Source organism: Dermochelys coriacea, chromosome 2 (assembly GCF_009764565.3).
Source record: "Dermochelys coriacea isolate rDerCor1 chromosome 2, rDerCor1.pri.v4, whole genome shotgun sequence".
Taxonomy (NCBI): Eukaryota; Metazoa; Chordata; order Testudines; family Dermochelyidae; genus Dermochelys; species Dermochelys coriacea.
Window position 1 is genome coordinate 97,497,994 of NC_050069.1, and position 18,132 is coordinate 97,516,125.

Sequence of the window (18,132 nt, forward strand, 5' to 3'; positions counted from 1 at the left end):
ATATAACCGCATTTGCTCCAACCCCTCAGACAGAGACAAACACCTACAAGATCTCCATCATGCATTCCTACAACTACAATACTCACCTGCTGAAGTGAAAAAACAGATTGACAGAGCCAGAAGAGTACCCAGAAGTCACCTATTACAGGACAGGCCCAACAAAGAAAATAACAGAACGCCACTAGCCATCACCTTCAGCCCCCAACTAAAACCTCTCCAACGCATCATCAAGGATCTACAACCTATCCTGAAGGATGACCCATCACTCTCACAGATCTTGGGAGACAGGCCAGTCCTTGCTTACAGGCAGCCCCCGAATCTGAAGCAAATACTCTCCAGCAACCACACACCACACAACAGAACCACTAACCCAGGAATCTATCTTTGCAACAAAGCCCGTTGCCAACTCTGTCCACATATCTATTCAGGGGATACCATCATAGGGCCTAATCACATCAGCCACACTATCAGAGGCTCGTTCACCTGCACATCTACCAATGTGATATATGCCATCATGTGCCAGCAATGCCCCTCTGCCATGTACATTGGCCAAACTGGACAGTCTCTACGTAAAAGAATGAATGGACACAAATCAGACGTCAAGAATTATAACATTCAAAAACCAGTTGGAGAACACTTCAATCTCTCTGGTCACTCAATCACAGACCTAAGAGTGGCTATCCTTCAACAAAAAAGCTTCAAAAACAGACTCCAACGAGAGACTGCTGAATTGGAATTAATTTGCAAACTGAATACAATTAATTTAGGCTTGAATAGAGACTGGGAATGGATGAGTCATTACACAAAGTAAAACTATTTCCCCATGGTATTTTTCCCCCCCACCCCACCCCACACTGTTCCTCTGATATTCTTGTTAACTGCTGGAATTAGCCTACCTTGCTTGTCACCATGAAAGGTTTTCCTCCTTTCCCCCCCCTGCTGCTGGTGATGGCTTATCTGAAGTGATCACTCTCCTTACAGTGTGTATGATAAACCCATTGTTTCATGTTCTCTGTGTGTGCGTGTGTATATAAATCTCTCCTCTGTTTTTTCCACCAAATGCATCCGATGAAGTGAGCTGTAGCTCACGAAAGCTTATGCTCTAATAAATTTGTTAGTCTCTAAGGTGCCACAAGTACTCCTTTTCTTTTTGCGAATACAGACTAACACGGCTGCTACTCTGAAATCTGACTGGTTTGACTCTCCTGCATCCACAGTAACTGTCCACAGACAGGAGGAATATGAAGTCTATCAGGTCCTCAGTTCCCTGTGGGTCAGGGGAAAACTGCAATATTTGATAGATCAGAAGAGGTATGGGCCAGAGGAACAATCTTAGGAACCAGAAGTAAGCATTCATGCTCCCTATCTCCTACGGGAATTTCACCAAAGATACTCTCACAAGCCAGGGCCGAGGGCTCCTAGAGTATCTCTTTAGGTGGGGGTATCATCAGGAACTCAATTGACTATGGGTGCAGTTGCCTCACACCACTATGAGGTTGGCTGAGCCCAATAAACCATCACTAAGTGACTATGTTACTTAACTCGATGGAAGGGCCAAGAGATCACCATTTAAACCTTGTAGCAACAGCAGCACAGTGGTTACTCAACGCATTCTACACCCAAAGCTGCACCAGATATGCTTTCTGCACTGGCCTGTTCTCCAGGCCATGCCTTCTCCCACTCCAGCCCTAACCCCCTACATTCCTCAGAATTTTTGTCTGCTGTCTCTGACCATTGGTTTGTCCCCGACCAGGCCTCCGACTTTGCTTTTTGATTCTATTCTGCCCACTAGGTTGAACTCTCTGAACTCTAATGTAACACTGGGACTCAGACTTCTGTGCTTTTTTAGACTTTGCAATAACCTATACATAATTATGAAATATAAACATTTGTTGACTACTCATGAAGGGTGAGACCTACCCTTATGGGAATGAGTTCTTCAGACTGTACAAATATCACTGCAATAAATGTAAATTGAATGGCAGTCTGATACTATGGTGATGAGCCTATTTGAAATGCATAGATGAGATTAACAAATTTATTAGAGCATAAGCTTTCGTGAGCTACAGCTCACTTCATCGGATGCATTTGGTGGAAAAATGCATTTTTCCACCAAATGCATCCGATGAAGTGAGCTGTAGCTCACGAAAGCTTATGCTCTAATAAATTTGTTAGTCTCTAAGGTGCCACAAGTACTCCTTTTCTTTTTGCGAATACAGACTAACACGGCTGCTACTCTGAAACCTGTCATAGATGAGATTGTATACCAACGCATTCAACTAATTACTGTTGCCTAGCTTGCCAACATACCTGAATATTGTATTTATTTATTCTATAGTAGAAGTACAGTTGGTTAGATGCCAAAAATCTCTCTCTACTAATAGTCAGTGTAATTCTTTACTCTAATGAAGCCAAAGGGTTTTCCCAAGACAGGGCCATGATCAGAACTGTGTGGTGTGTGGTTTTTGTTTCTTTGTTTGATTGATTTGGACACCCATCCCATAAGAGGAAAGGAAGTATGATTCAGTTTTACAGATGAAGAAACTAAGATGCACAGAAATTTAATGATGTCTTGCACATGTTAACAGCTGGGAATCAAACAAATCTTCTGACTCCAAGTTCTTGTAACCCCTCAGCTGTGCTTCCTCCTGTAGATAATGTAAACGATTTTTATTTCTCAATGTAAACTATTTTTATTTCTTCCAAAGCCTCCAGTGACACTAATTTAATGGGGAATTGACAAAGGGCAGCCAAAGGGACTGTTGTGTGTCCTGTGAGATCATATACACTTGCATTAGAGTCATGGTATGTTGTTAGGTTCTCTACAATGAACTGTGTCATTTAGGGAAAATGTGAGAAAATTATTGTCTGCTGAGGAACAGCCCAGTGTCAGTAAAGAGGAAAAAGACACAAGCTGCAAGTGACAAATGCTGCCCAAATCTCATACAGTATGTGGAATTATTTTTAACTTTGACACACAGTTATGTTCAAATCTATATCATACAGTGCTGCAGTAAAGTGTTAGGAAGATTATATACTATAAGAGGAACTGTCCTTCAGAGCTGTCCTAAGATCTAATCTCTTCTGACTCTCCTGTGTCTGTGTACTGAAGAACCAAACAGCCACAAGAACAAATCAAAGCAGCAGAGGATTATGAATATATAATTTTAGTCAGAACTGGATACTTTTGCGCTAGTTCTCCTAGCATCTCCATTTAGTGCTTTTTCTACTCTCTATATGGTTATTGGGAGCCATTGTGTTTCAGAAAAAGTAGATTAGATAACTTTGTTTAGTCAGTGTCATGTCAGGAAATGCTGCAAAGTAATGCACGGCTACTGAAGATAGTTAGATTAAGGGTGTCTCTGAGTGACAGTGATTAGAAATAAGGATGTGGCGATCCAATAACTTTTCAGAATCTATTGTGTACAGTAAAGCTATTGACAAGAAAAGAAAGTTCTTAATTGATTTTATGAGTAAACGTAATCTGTGCTCTATAGGCAGATCCTCCCTCAGAAGATAAACAAAATCTCTGCTGTGCCAGAATTAGACAAAGCTATGCAGTTGCAAAGGGACTTGAGTTTCCAGATAAAAATGCTGTGGCTTCGGTCTCATTTATGGATTTGCAGTTAATTAATAGGTTTCAGAGTAGCAGCCCTGTTAGTCTGTATCCACAAAAAGAAAAGGAGGACTTGTGGCACCTTAGAGACTAACAAATTTATTTGAGCATAAGCTGTTGTGAGCTACAGCTCACTTCATCAGATGCATTCAGTGGACTGAATACATCCGATGAAGTGAGCTGTAGCTCACGACAGCTTATGCTCAAATAAATTTGTTAGTCTCTAAGGTGCCACAAGTACTCCTTTTCTTTTTAGTTAATTAATAGTCACCCCTTAAAACTTCAGTAACTCAGTAACTATGAGAAAAGTTATTACAGGGCACTCAACATTTTATTGGCACCAGCTCCTTTTAGGATTACTGCCATTCTCCACCAGTCCCAAGAGCATCAATCCACTTTTGCTGAGTATGTCTCACACAAGAGGACGTAACAAGCAAGAAGCTGCAAAATCTGTTATCATTTTCTTCAACTTGCTTTGAAAGCCATTAAGAGCAAGGTATTTAGGAAAAAAATATTTGAAATAATGTTAAATATTCATTTAAGGGTTTTTTTTAGAACCTTTACTGTAGAGATTTGTCTATGGCTACATCTACCCTTGGAGCTGGGGTGTGATTCAAGCTAGTGCACTAAAAACAGTAGTGTAGAACGTGTAGCAGAGCAACATAGACTAGCCACCCTAAGTACAAACCTGCCCAGATGCCATAGGTACATACTTGGGGCAGCTAGCCCATGTTACCACAAATTTTAGTGTACTAGCTTGATGCAAGCTCACACAAGTATGTCTATGTGAGCTTAAACACTTATGTGGCTCTCATTACCCTAGTATCTGAGCACCTCAGAATTTTTAAATTTAATTTCTATGTTCCCAGCGCATCCACAAGGCACTAATATTCCCATTTTACAGATGAGGAACTGCAGCACATAGACTAAATTATTTGCCATAGGTCACACAGTAAGTCTGTGGTGAGCAGGGAACTATATTCAGGTATCTCAGGTCCCAGACTAGCATTGGATCATATTTCATCATAACTGCCTTCTGGTCACCATTTCTACACTGTCCATAAGTTAAATTAAGCAATTACTATAGTAACCCTAGGCCTACAACCACACAGAGAGGCAGTAGCTCTTCTTTAGTTAAGACTGCAACCAGCTTCCATTAGAAAGCCCTATTTTAGTACTCCTGTAACATTGACTAGTTTGGGCTTGGAAAACATTCTGGCTAGAAAATCTCTAGATTTATTTTGAAGGAAAAGTAGAGTGTTAGAAACTTAGCTTGACCTAGCTATGTCACTCAGGGCTATGAAAAATGTTGTGCCCTGAGGACTGCAGTTAGGCATACTAACCCCCAGTGTAAGGGGCTGATGGAAGGATTCTTCTATCAACGTAGCTACTGCCCTACATCAATGGAAAAACCCCTTCTGTTGATGTAGGAAGTATCTACGCTACAGCAGCTCTAGTGCTAGTACTACAGACATAACTCTAGTAGCTTGGGCAATTCTTGCACTGCAAAAACGGAATCTGCAAGTGGCAGCTAGAGGTGCTCAGAACAGAAATACCCCCACCTCAGCCCCAAACATCAGATTGCTGAATGCTCTGGTGCAAGCATAAGAAACCCCTCCTCAGCACCTTTCCTCCCTCCTCCCTTCAGTGTGGCACAACATGTCAGGCAGTGGCACAGACAGCTGCAGCGGCACAGGAGCTAGCAAACAGAGCTCTAAACGGGAGTTTGAGTGGGAGTTTGGAAGGGGTGTTTGTATTGTGGTGCTTTTTTGGGGTTTGCTTTTGCTGGGGGGGGTGGTCTTTTTGGTGTGCCTTGTGTTTCCCAGATTAACAGGATTTAGGTGGGAAGGTGATGACAGATACGGAGGCAGCTGTGGGAGTGACTCCTGTAGTGGAAGACACATTGAGGATGACTGGATGTGGAAGCTGTGGTATGTACATGATCCTGGAGGGGGGAACCGGTAAGAGTTTTTTCTGCATGAAATGCTGTCTGATAGAGCTGATGGAGGAAAAGATCTGAGGTTTGGAGATACAGGTGGAAAGTCTGAGTTGAAAGGTTGAGTTTAGGAAGGGGTTTGAGCAGATGATGGAGCAAAGATATGAGGTATCTGAAGGGAAAAGCTCAGACTCACGGATGGAAGCAGGGCTGGGGAATTTTGGGGGAGACTGGGTGAGGAAAGTGGTCAGTGGAAACATGTGACTCAAAGAACCAGGCAGAGGAAAAGACGAGCTAGTGAAGGAGAAATAGAGCTTAGGAACAGGTTTGCAGAGTTGAAAAATGAAGAAGGGGCTCAGCAGGTACTTGTTGAAGGTGGAAGGGTAAGGAAGAAGAGAAGAGAGGCTAGTCCTATAGGAAAAGCGGAAGAGTCAAGGGAGACTAGACCAAATATGAGCCCCAGGAGGATACAGGATGGGTTGAAGAAGATTATAAGGGAAAATAGGAATGGAAAGAACTTGCAGCCAGAGGGAACAGGGGAGAGACTGGAGAATAGCACAGTCACCAGGAAAAGGCAGGTCTATGTGATCGGGGACTCTTTATTGAGAAGAATAGACAGGCCTGTAACTAGAGCTGATCCAGAGAATAGAAGGGTGTGCTGTCTTCCGGGTGCTAAGATACGGGATGTAGACCTGAGGTTGAAAAGGATCCTAAAGGGAGCGGGAAAGAATCCCCTAATTATCCTTCATGTGGGAACAAATGATACGGCTAGATTCTTGCTGGAAAGTATTAAGGGAGACTATGCTAGGCTGGGGAAGATGCTTACGGAAATTGAGGCTCAGGTGATCTTTAGTGGGATCCTTCCTGTTCCTAGAGAAGGGCAACAAAGGTGTGACAAGATTATGACTGTCAACAGATGGCTTAGGCAGTGGTGCTAAGGAGGGCTTTGGGATGTATGGCCACTGGGAGGCATTCACGGACAGAGGACAGTTCTCTCGGGATGGACTTCATCTGAGTAGGGAAGGAAATAGACTTCTAGGATCGAGGCTGGCACAACTGATAAAGAGAGCTTTAAACTAGGAATTAGGGGGAGATGGATGGGAGATGTCCAGGAAATCTCCACGCCAGATTTTAGCATTGAGAGGGAAGAAGATGAAGTAAGAAAGGATACAGCTGTGGGTAGGAGAATGTATATAAGGAGCGAGGGCGATGTGGATACTAGTCTAATGGGTTATACTGGCTGTAGAATGACTGTGCCTAATAGGGTACAAAATGTGAGCGAGGCCAAATAGCAAAAATTAAGATGTTTATACACCAATGCGAGGAGCCTAGGTAACAAAATGGAGGAACTAGAGCTACTGGTGCAGGAAGTGAAACCAGATATTATAGGGATAACAGAAACATGGTGGAATAGTAGTCATGACTGGACTACAGATATTGAAGGGTATGTGCTGTTTAGAAAAGACAGAAACAAAGGTAAAGGGGGTGGAGTAGCATTGTATATCAATGATGAGGTAGAATGTAAAGAAATAAGAAGCGATGCAATGGATAAGACAGAGTCCGTCTGGGCAAAAATTACATTGGGGAAGATAACTAGTAAAGCCTCTCCTACGATAGTGCTTGGGGTGTGCTATAGACCTCCGGGATCTAATTTGGATATGGATAGAACCCTTTTTAATGTCTTTAATAAAGTAAATACTAATGGAAACTGCGTGATCATGGGAGACTTTAACTTCCCAGATATAGACTGAAGGACCAGTTCTAGTAATAATAATAGGGCTCAGATTTTCCTAGATGCGATAGCTGATGGATTCCTTCATCAAGTAGTTGCTGAACCGACTAGAGGGGATGCCATTTTAGATTTAATTTTGGTGAGTAGCGAGGACCTCATAGAAGAAATGGTTGTAGGGGACAATCTTGGCTCAAGTGATCATGAGCTAATTCAGTTCAAACTAAATGGAAGGATTAACAAAAATAAATCTGCAACTAAGGTTTTTGATTTCAAAAGGGCTGACTTTCAAAAATTAAGGAAATTAGTTAGGGAAGTGGATTGGACTGAAGAATTTATGGATCTAAAGGTAGAGGAGGCCTGGGATTACTTTAAATCAAAGCTGCAGAAGCTATCGGAAACCTGTATCCCAAGAAAGGGGAAAAAATTCATAGGAAGGAGTTGTAGACCAAGCTGGATGAGCAAGCATCTTAGAGAGGTGATTAAGAAGAAGCAGAAAGCATACAGGGAGTGGAAGATGGGAGGTATCAGCAAGGAAAGCTACCTAATTGAGGTCAGAACATGTAGGGATAAAGTGAGATGGGCTAAAAATCGAGTAGAGTTGGACCTTGCAAAGGGAATTAAAACCAATAGTAAAAGGTTCTATAGCCATATAAATAAGAAGAAAACTAAGAAAGAAGAAGTGGGGCCGCTTAACACTGAGGATGGAGTGGAGGTTAAAGATAATCTAGGCATGGCCCAATATCTAAACAAATACTTTGCCTCAGTCTTTAATAAGGCTAAAGAGGATCTTAGGGATAATGGTAGCGTGATAAATGGGAATGAGGATATAGAGGTAGATATTACCATATCTGAGGAAGAAGTGAAACTGAAACAGCTTAATGGGACTAAATCGGGGGGCCCAGATAATTTATGCACTGTGCAGGAGGTCAGACTAGATGATCAGAATGGTCCCTTCTGACCTTAGTATCTATGAATCTATGAATCTATGTTGGTGCAGCAGTGCAGCCACCAGTTGCACTTTCCACTCATTCAGAAATTCATGTATTAGCTGCTGGAAGTAATCTTACTCCTTTTAAATCCCTTTAGTAAAGAGAAAGCAATACCTGTCTGCAGAATGCGCATGGGAATTATTAGGGATGAATACAGAAGTACCTGACACTGTGCCGTTGCTAGCTCCAGCTTCTGAGCTCCTCTGCTGAGTACTCTGTGCTCAAGGCAGCATACATGGAATGCAAACCCACCCTGAACAATTCAGCCAGGATACTGTAAGCTTGGGATGGAGCCAAGAGGGGCAAGATAATATTAGTTAGGGAGTCCCCCTCACGTTTGCAGTACACTAGATTGGTTACAGTTATCCCTGGTCACATAGTGCCCTGCGTGGAGACATCAACTCGGTGAGGTAAACCCAGTACTGAACTGCCAAAATCTTAACAACCGGTTCCTTATAAAGAGTTGTGATTTAAGGGATGTGCCCCAGTATGTATTTTTTGTACCAACAGGGTTACCATACGGCTGTATTTTCCCAGAAGGAATTTTTAAAATTTAAAAATTCCTCCTGGACACCGATTTAAGAACCAAAAAGCCTGATCTGTCCAGGAAAATACGTCTGCCTAAAGTTCTTTTTTAAAAAGATGGGTGTGAACTAGAAATTAGCTCCGTTTCACATGTGTGAATCCCCACCACTCCCTGGGGGTGTGCTAGGGTGACCAGTGTCCCGATTTTATAGGGACAGTCCCGATTTTGGGGTGTTTTTCTTATATAGGCTCCTATTACCCCCCACCCTGTCCTGATTTTTCACACTCGCTGTCTGGTCACCCTAGGGTGTGCATGTGTGGGTCCCAGCTGCTCCCTCCCCCCTCATTGAAGCAGGTGTGCAGGGTTACTGCCCTGGGAACTACAGGCAACCAGTGGACATGGGGCCAGCTGCAGAGAGGGGCGTGGGGCAGGGCTAGCTGGAGGCAGGGGGTGCAGGGCTGTTGCGGGCAGGGCAGGGGGCGTGGTGCTGGCTGGAGAAAAGAGGGTGCGGGTTTGGCTGGAGGCGAGGGGGTGTGGTGCTGGCTGGAGACAGGGTAGGGGTTGACTGGAGACAGGGGCTGGCTGTAGGCAGGGCAGGGGGTGTGTGCGGCAGGGGCTGCTGCGGGCAGGGGGTGCGGGGGTGGCTAGAGGCAGGACAGGGGGTGCGTGCGGCAGGGGCTGGCTGTGGACAGGGCAGAGGGTGCAGGGCTGGCTGCGGGCAGGGCGGCGGTGCGGGGGTGGCTGGAGGCAGGGCAGAGGGTGGCTGGAGGCAGGGGCTGGCTGGAGGCAGGGGGTGCGGGGTGGCTGGAGGCAGAGCAGGGGGTGCGGCAGGGGCTGGCTGCGGGCAGGGCAGGGGGTACGGGGGTGGCTGCGGGCAGGGCAGGGGGTACGGGGGTGGGGATGGCTGGAGGTAGGGGCTGGCTGGAGGCAGGGGGTGTGGGGCTGGCTGCAGGCAGGGCAGGGGGTGCGGGGGTGGCTGGAGGCAGGGCAGAGGGTGGCTGGAGACAGGGGCTGGCTGGAGGCAGGGGTGGCTGGAGGCAAGGGCTTGCTGCGGGCAGGGCAGGAGGTGTGGGGGTGGCTGTAGGCAGGGCAGGGGGTGGCTGGAGGTGGGGGTGGCTGTAGGCAGGGGGTGCAGAGGTGGCTGGAGGGAGGGCAGGGGGTGGCTGGAGACGGGGCTGGCTGGAGGCAGGGGGTGCGGGGGTGTTTGGAGACGGGGGCTGGCTGCGGGCAGGGTGGTGGGTGTTCACGGGGAGCAGCCCGAGCAGCAGGACGCAGCCCAGGCCCAGCAGAGCAGCCGTGGACCCATCAGGCAGCATCGGGAGCCCCAGGGCCAAGGGAGCAGCAGCAGCAACAGGGCTCATGCCCAGGGCCAGGCGGCAGCCCACATGGCTCCCGCAGCGCCCCCGGCCGCCGGAGGAGGAATTACATCAGTTCCCGGCCGGAGCCCATCAAAGCCTCAGCGCCTTCTGCAGGGAAGCAGGTTAACAACCGGTTCTAAAACTGCTTCAAAATTTAACAACTGGTTCGTGTGAACCAGTGAGAACCGGCTCCAGCTCACCATTGGGTAAACCTCACTCCCAACCCCTAGATTCGGTGTAGTGGTGTTGCTGGGGCTTTGCCATGGCAGTGGGAGACAGTGGGCCAACTTTAAAAATCGGGGCCAGATGTGGGATACCCTTCACAATGCAGGGCACTTGAGAGGTATGACCCAGCCTGCAAGGAGGACAAGGAAAAACCCCAGAGAATGTAAAGTGATTGATCACAATTTTAGCATAGCTTTCAATACACCACAATTTGATTTGATCAGTGAAAATTGATGGGTCTGTATTTGTTAGTGTATTTTTGAAATGTCTAGTTTGGCATTTATGCAGTGTTGTTTTAGCCATAAAAGATATTAATTACCTCATCAACCTTATCTCTCTAATATCATGGAACTGAAATAGCTACAACATTGCAAACAATAATGGAAGGTATCAAATACTTATGCTAAATAATCTGCTCCACCATGTATTTAGCTGTGACACTCTGGTTTCTCAGACCTGAAGAAGAGCTCTGTGTAAACTCAAAAGCTTGTCTCTCTCACCAACAGAAGTTGGTCCAATAAAAGATATTACCTCACCCATCTTGGCCAGGTCTACACTACACACTTACTTTGGTGTAACTACATTATTCACATCCCTGAGTGACATAGTGCTGTTTACACATGGGATTAAGGGTGGTATAACTATGTTATATACAGAGGTGGAATAACTAAGCCAATGGGAGAGCTACCACAGCTGCACCATTTGTAGCATAGACCTGCCCCCATCTCTATAGTGGTGGGTGATCTTTTATAGTGGCTTGCAAAAATCTAAAAGATAATTTTGAAAATTTTGGTCTATGATTAAAAAGACAGTTACAACTGCTAAGAGACAATATACTCTGTCACATCATTTACAAATTCTAAACACATAAGACCAAGGCCTGGTGCCCTCCACTAATTTTGTGAGTAGCAACTAGCAACCCAGCTCCATAATCATATTTCTTCACAATGAACAGTGAAATCATAGAAATCATAGAAATTTGAGCCCTGTGAGGTCATCTAGTCCATCACCCTGCACTAAGGCAGGATTAAGCATATCTAGATCATCCTTTACAGCTATTTGTCAAACCTGTTCTTAAAAAGTTCCAGGGATGGAGGTTCCACAACATCCCTAGGAACCTGTTCTAATGTTTAACGATCCTTATAGTTTTAAAATGTTTCCTATATAAATTAAATCTCCCTTGGTGCAAACTATGCCAATGACTTCTTGGCCTACCTTAGTGGGTATGGAGAACAATTAAACACCATGCTTTTTATCAAAGTCCTTACATATCTGAAGAGTTTCACCATGTCTCCCCTCAGCCTTCTCTTTTCTATACTAAAGATAACCAATTCTTTCAACCTTTCCTCATTAGATCATTCCCTGCTCCACAATATAATTTTTGTTGCTCTTCTCTGGACTCCCTCCAATTTGTTCATATCTTTGTTAGTGCACTGCCCAAAACCTCACACCGTGCTCAAACTGAGGTTGAAGGTGGAATAATTGCCTCCTGTTTCTTACATACAATACTCCTCTTAACACCTCCCAAAATGACATTTGCCTTTTTTTCACAACATAACACAGATGATTCATTCAGTTTGTGATCCTTTTCTTCACTACTGCTGCCTAGTGTAGTTGTTCCCCATTTTGTGTTTATGCATTTGCCTTTTCCTTCCTTTGTGTAGTACTTTGAACTTGTCTTTACTGAATTTCATCTTCTTGACTTTAGACCAATTGGCCTATTTTATCAAGATAATTCTGAATTCTAATCCTGCCCACCAGAGTGCTTGCATTTGGTATCATTCACAAGTTTTATAAGCCATATTTTATAACAAAGTTAGGTTAACTAGTCCGTCGTTCCCTGGGTCCTCCTTGTTTTCCCTATCTTTTAAAAGGGGTAGAAGTTGGGAGGGGAGATAGTACCTTTTCTGGTCCTGCAGGATCTCCCCCTTCCTTGAAGTGTTCTCAAAGATAATTGCCATATTGTTTTACCAACTGATATCTGTGTAAAGTCCCTATAAAGGGAGTGTACTACTCACTACTCACTGATCCTTCCTCATGTTCACCTGGGGAATTAGTTCACCACTGTTCGCGCCCTGTCCTGCAGTCACTCAGCCTCTTGCTCTGTGGCCCCCCTCTCTCCTTCACGGCTTATCTTTCCAACCACTCATCCTCTCCTTCCAGGGTCTCACAAGATTATCTCTTCTCACAGTCTCAAGCAGTTTCCATATCCGCTGCTCTGACCACGCCACTCGCACAATGGCTTGGTAAGGGAACCCAGGCCCATTCTCTACACTGGGTGCCAGTCCGGGGACCCTTGAACCAGGAGTTCAGATCTATTCTTTCAGCCTTTACTACTCCTTCCCTGAACTGCTTTCTGCACTCCTAGTACAGACTCCTACTCTTCTCCCCTTGGCCCCCTATCAGGGAGTGTGACCAAAGGCTTCTCTGTTGACAGCTTCCTAGCTTTATAGAAGTCCTGCCTGTTTCTGCCCAGGTGAGCTTCATCGCCAATTAAGACTCACTGTGTCCTAGCTCCCCTTCAGGTGCAGACTATGGCTAACTGGCTTCTCTTGACTATATTTACCCCTTCAGGCCTAGTGTGGGGTGAATGCCCCATCACAGTTCCCCAAGTCTTCTGCTTAGAATATTTCTATTATTTTTATAAATGCCTTATGCACCTCCTCCTCCTCCTAATATGGTGGTCTGGTATAGACCCCTACCACGATATTGCCACTGTCCCTCCCCTCTGCTTTTATCTTCACACAGAGACTTTCAACAGGCATGTCTCTCGTCTCTGTCTGGTACAGCCCACTTTCCACAATCTACAGGGAAACTGGGGCAAGAAGAGGAATGAGGATCTATTTGCTTTCCCATCCTACACCCTACCTTTCTATGGGGAAAGTGAAATACTGTTTTGCTCTGTGTTCATTGGCATTGAAGAACTCTGCAAAGCAGGTAAAGGATGCTGGATGACTGATCCCAACAGTGCAAAACAATATTTCAGGAATGCCTAGTATACTGTTGACCTGGGAGGGTATGGAGAGTTTGGGGCTCCTGAAGGTACATATCAGGGGTGGCCAACCTGAGCTTGAGAAGGAGCCAGAATTTACCAATGTACATTGACGAAGAGCCACAGTAATACGTCAGCAGCCCCCCCATCAGCTCTCCCCCCTGCAACGTCTCCCACCCACCAGCAGCCCCGCCGATCAGCGCCTCCCCTCCCTCCCCGCACCTCCCAATCAGCTGGTTTGTGGTGTGCAGAAGGCTCGGGGGGGGGAGAGCAAGGGCTCGGGGAGGGGGATGGAAGGGGTGGAGTGAGGTCAGGGCCTGTGGCAGAGCCAGGGGTTGAATAGTGAGCCCCCCCCGGAACATTGGAAAGTTGTTGCCTGTATCTCCAGCCCCAGAGTCAGTGTCTATACAAGGAGCCGCACATTAACTTCTGACAGGTTTCAGAGTAGCAGCCGTGTTAGTCTGTATTTGCAAAAAGAAAAGGAGTACTTGTGGCACCTTAGAGACTAACAAATTTATTTGAGCATAAGCTTTCATGAGCTACAGCCCACTTCATTGGATGAATTCGGATGCATTAACTTCTGAAGAGCCACATGTGCCTCTGGAGCCACAGGTTGGCCACCCCTGGTATATATTTTCATCTCCCATGTAGGTTTATCACAGATATTCTGGCAGGTTTCAAGGGTGAGACCTTCAGGATTATGCAAGCTCCAGAGAAGTCCAAAAAGATACTGCATGACTGATAGGCTTTCCTGTTAGGGGATGGGTGTCTCCTTGCCTATGTCTATTCCTCCATTTACCACTTCCTTCTTTCCCCGAGGTACATCATTATAAAGAAGTAAAGAATTACATGTAAAAATTGCTAGTGACCTCACAGTGCACTACTACAAGGTGCTCTAGATGGGTGTGTAGAAACCTGACTAAACAGATGGATGCACTGTTGCAATCTCCCACAATCACTTTTCCAGCTCTGTGCCCACAAGCCCAACACTTCCTCTACTCCTGCAACCTTATGAGTGTGCCCCGTTGGCCTCCCATCCTCTCCATCTGCTTTGCCAAGTTCTTATCAAAAATCTCTCTCTCTCTTTTCCTCTGGTTCACCCACAGACAGTTGTTTTTATGGAAGTATGTATATTTCGTTGGACACTAATAGCAATGTGCACCTACCACAGGGCAGCTAACGAAGGACCAGATGTTGAGTACTTTAACCTGTAGCATCTAGCTTAGGTGTGCCTCTGACCCACTTGAGTTCAGAACACCTTGTACAGTGCTCAGGGATTCCTCATTGGTTTTAGGGAAAAAAAGCTGACCTAGAACGCATCCCCAAAAACCATGCCCCAAACCCATCCTACTGGAGAACAGGAGACCTAATATATTCACAGCACATTGATTGTTGTTGGAGCAATCTTTAGAAGAAACTTCTATGCCCAACTTTGACTTGTGTCCAGAAGCTATTTGTGCCATGCAAGCATTTGAAACCTCTGGCATTAATTTTTATCAGTGGTTGTACAAATCAAGGATGATAAAACAAATTAATCAATATTCTATTCCTTCCTCTTCCCATCCCTTTATATTAGGATATAAACAACTGTGTTCTCTATTTGCCTTCACTTTTTGCTAATGGAGTAACTCTGGGGATCAACGTAAGTGAGCAGCACAAATCTAACTTAACAGCACTACAGGCTTAAAAAAATAGTTAATTGGACAGCAGCCTAATGGAATAACTTAGTTAGGAGTGGGCAAATGCAACAAAAACAGGTTCATTCCATACACAAAAGAAAAATTTACACCTGCTTAAACTAACATTAAGTATATAGTACAACAAAATTATACAGTAGATATCCTCTAATTACATATTCAACATAAAATTCTGTACTTTGGAGAAAGTATTTATGGAATGATGATCATCATATTTATGTCCTTAGAGCACAGCAAGAGAGGACAGTGAAAAGAAAATACCTAGACATGGATTGGAGCCTCTCCTTTGCTTAGTAACACTGAAAGTGACATTCAATCATTGAGAAAAGCAGATACCTAAATTAATAAAGGAATTCCCATTAGGCCTACAGTGAACTGTTTATTGATAATGGTTAGAATGTGATCAGTAGGGTATACTGATAGTAATAGCTCACTTATTTATATCTTTAAAAAGACTAATCTTGCCAATTTTGCACATGACTAGTCCAGTGTTTTTGCTATTCTTTCCTCTTTCTTTATTCCTTCCATTTGTCAGGGTAAATGCAAGTACACCACAGGGGCACTTCCTGGTGGCTCTATCTGGTAATTAGCTTTTGTCCTATATGGCACCCTCAGTGATCTGTTGCACATGCTATGGTCCCTCTACCTCTTTACAACTGAAGTGCTCTCTTTGCGACATGTTTCTCTGGTCAGGTCACAATACAGTCACCCCCTTCTGGTGTATCAAAGTCCCACCAGAGAAGCTGTCCAGATGCTGCCTCAAACGGTCTTCCATTCCACCTCTAGGCCCTGTGCCACTTCAGAGTGGCTGGTAGGTGAACCAGGCCCACCCACAACTCCAGGGACCCTCTTACTAGCAACTCAGATCTTTCTTTACAAGGTCTCATTTTGCCTCATATATCGAGGGCCTGCCGGTATGGAGTGAGAGATCACACACACAGGGCCGGTGGGCAACAGAATTTGGCTTGCAGGCAGCCACGGTAAGCCACAGTCTTTTGGATTTTTTAACCTTCCTAACATGTGGAAATGGTTTCAAACAGCGCCCTCATTTCACATACCAAGCACCCATTGGATTGGCCCTTTAAAATGGGTTGGCCATTTAAAAGAAAAGGTTGTGGTTTTCGGGTTAACATACAGCACGAACCCAACTAACCCCCCCCATTCTCTGGGATGATCGTTTCACTCCTCCCCCCACTGTGTGGCTAACAGCGGGGATGATTTCTTTTCAGCCACAGGCAAACAGCCCAGCAGGAATGGCCACCTCTGAATGTCCCCTTAATAAAATTCCCCTATTTCAACCAGGTGACCATGAATGATATCACTCTCCTGAGGATAACACAGAGAGATAAAGAACAGATGTTGCTTGAATGCCAGCAAACACCAGGACCATATGCTGCCATGCTTTGTTATGCAATGATTCCAGATTATGTGCTGCTGGCCTGCCATGGTAAAGTGTCCTACCATGGAGAACGGAATAAGGCTGCCTTCCCCAGAAACCTTTTGCAAAGGCTTTGGGAGTACATCCAGGAGAGCTTCACTGAGATGTCCCTGGAGGATTTCCACTCCATCCCCATACGTGTTAGCAGACTTTTCCAGTAGCTGTACTGGCCGCGAATGCATCCCAAGTCTTCAGGGAAATTTAATCATTAAACACTCTTGCTTTTAAACAGTGTATTATATTTACAAAGGTACACTCAGCAGAGGTCCCTTCTCCCCCTTCTAGGTGCGGGAGCCCACCTTCAGTGGTTTGGGAGGGTACTAGATCCAGGATGAAAAACAGTTCCTGGCTGTTGGGGAAAATGGTTTCTCCACTTGCTCGCTGTGCTTCAACCTTCTCTTCCTCATCATCATCATCTTTTTTGTCCCCAAAATCCACATCCCTGTTGTGTCAGGGTCCATTGATGGAGTCCATGCACAGGGGTAGCGTAGTTGTAGGGGCACCCCCTAGAATGGCATGCAGCTCATCATAGAAGCACCATGTCTGGGGCTCTGACCCAGAGTGGCTGTTTGCTTCTCTGGTTCTTTGGTAGGCTTGCCTGAGCTCCTTAAGTTTCACACAGCACTGCTGCGGGTCCCTGTTATAGCCTCTGTCCTTCATGCCCTTGGAGATTTTTTCAAATATTTTGGCATTTTGTCTTTTCAAATAGAGTTCTGATAGCATGGATTCATCTCCCCATACAGCGATCAGATCCAATACCTCCCATTCGGTCCATGCTGGAGCTCTTTGGCAATTCTTGGACTGCATGGTCACCTGTGCTGAAGAACTCTGCATGGTCACGCCATGCTGGCCAAACAGGAAATGAAATTAAAAAGTTCACGGGGCATTTCCTGTCTACCTGGACAGTACATCTGAGTTGGGAGTGCTGTCCAGAGTGGTCACAATGGAGCACTCTGTGATAGCTCCCAGAGGCCAATACTGTCAAATTGCATCCAATTGAGTCCTAGTCCAGAAGAGTGTCCTGCTTCCAGCGGCCCACACATAACCCCAAAAGACACCCCCCTTATCTCCTCCACCCAGCTCACCCTCTGAGCATTTTTCCTGCTTTCACCTGTTCCTCCCAGTTACATATCCAGTTACTGAGCCAATTGTCTCATTAGACCATAAATTACCACCAAGTGTTAGAAATCCCCACTAGAAACAGCTTGGTTGGCTCCAGTTAAGCCTGCAGCATACTCTGTGCTGCAGCATCTTCCGTGATCAGGGTGTTACAACTACCTTTCTGTCACAATGAGGCAGAGATCTTATGTGCCCTGCTTCATTCTCTGCTCAGTAAAATACACCATGAGTGGAGGTTGGGCTCCAAAGGACTGTAAATAATTACTTCCCTAGGCAAATTATTTTGTGGCCTGATTATCCCTACTAGCAACATTTCCTCCACCATTAACCCTAATTGCAAGTTGTACATTTTCTTTCTCTCCACCTTAAGTACAGTACTAAAGAACTTGTCTGCATTTCAGGCAAAGAAAAATATTCTTAAGCTGCTCTCATCCTTCCCATTCTTAAGAGTAAATGGCTTTCCTGTCAACACAATTCAGAACAAGAATGAAATTAATGACATTG